This window comes from Pseudorasbora parva, chromosome 1 (genome assembly GCF_024679245.1).
Source record: "Pseudorasbora parva isolate DD20220531a chromosome 1, ASM2467924v1, whole genome shotgun sequence".
Lineage (NCBI taxonomy): Eukaryota > Metazoa > Chordata > Actinopteri > Cypriniformes > Gobionidae > Pseudorasbora > Pseudorasbora parva.
The window spans coordinates 35,532,202-35,533,978 of record NC_090172.1 but is presented as its reverse complement, the minus strand read 5'-3'; positions in this window follow the sequence as shown (position 1 = coordinate 35,533,978).

Below are 1,777 nucleotides of genomic sequence, written 5' to 3'. Positions count from 1 at the left end.
ATGCAGTGATTTAGTAATGTATTTTATATATATATATATATATATATATATACATTATATATGTATATATATACATATAATACATTGCATTCAAGGTTGTAAAAAGTTGATTTGAAGGTTTAATTTTTTTTATGTTATTGAAAGAATTCTCTTATGCTCACTGAGGCTGAATTTAATTGATCAAAAATACAGTAAGAATGGTTATATTGTGAAATAATATTACTAATATTACAATTATATATGAATACACTCACCTAAAAGATTTTTAGGAATACCATACTAATACTGTGTTTGACCCCCTTTTGCCTTCAGAACTGCCTTAATTCTACGTGGCATTGATTCAACAAGGTGCTGAAAGCATTCTTTAGATATGTTGGCCCATATTGATAGGATAGCATCTTGCAGTTGATGGAAATTTGTGGGATGCACATCCAGGGCACGAAGCTCCCGTTCCACCACATCCCAAAGATGCTCTATTGGGTTGCGATCTGGAGATTGTTGGGCCATTTTAGTACAGTGAACTCATTGTCATGTTCAAGAAACCAATTTGAAATGATTCAAGCTTTGTGACATGGTGCATTATCCTGCTGGAAGTAGCTATCAGAGGATGGGTGGTCATAAAGGGATGGACATGGTCAGAAATAATGCTCAGGTAGGCCGTGGCATTTAAACGATGCTCAGTTGGCACTAAAGGGCCTAAAGTGGCCCAAGACAACTTCCCCCACATCATTACGCCATCACCACCAGCCTGCACAGTGGTAACAATCCATGATGGATCCATGTTCTTATTACGCCAAATTCTGACCACCATCTTAGGGTCTCAACAGAAATCGAGACTCATAAGACCAGGCAACATTTTTCCAGTCTTCAACTGTCCAATTTTGGTGAGCTCATGCAAATTTTAGCCTCCTTTTCCTATTGGTAGTGGAGATGAGTGGTGCCCGAAGGGTCTTCTGCTGTTGTTGCCCATCCGCCTCAATGTTGTGCATGTTGTGGCTTCACAAATGCTTTGCTGCATACCTCGGTTGTAACTTGGGGTTATTTCAGTCAAAGTTGCTCTTTTATCAGCTTTAGAGTAACCAAATGACTTTGACTATTCAGGGGCGTGGGGGGTTGTATGCGGTCTGGAGTGAAGGGATGGGGGGCTTCTATGATATTAGACTGTGTAGCCTTACTAGCCTATAATAAAAGATAATGAATTTCAAACCTGAACCAAACATTTGTATTCAAAGATCAACAGTCTGTTAGTCTTTAGTCAGCCACAAAAAACACTACATTAAAATCATGAACTCATATGTTATTGTGAAAAGAAAAAAAACCCACAATGACTGTTGTGAGTAACAGGACGTGAATCAGACCTTTCTGTATAGCCTAATGCTATTAAGCTTAAACGAAAATAAAGAAATAATTGTATAATGAAGTATTTTTTTGTACACAGTGCCGCGAGCAATCAATTACTCTTTTACGCGTGCATCACATCACCATCCTCCTCGCGCTGCACGCAGCAACTTGCGTTCTCTTTATCAAGGATTAGAACAAAATGGGGACAAAAAGGTTGTATTGTCTTTGTGCATAATAGATTAATAAGATACATTTTTAAAAACAGTACAACTTTAAATTCACAGCAATAGCCTACCTAGGTTGTGAAGGCCTGACGTCAGCACATACCGCCTACAGTATTTTTGGAGAACTTAGAGCAGCCGGCGGGGTGTGGTTGCAGGACGCCTCAACCTCTGAAGACAGTTTTTAATGTTTATCAGATAATAACTAATTTCCA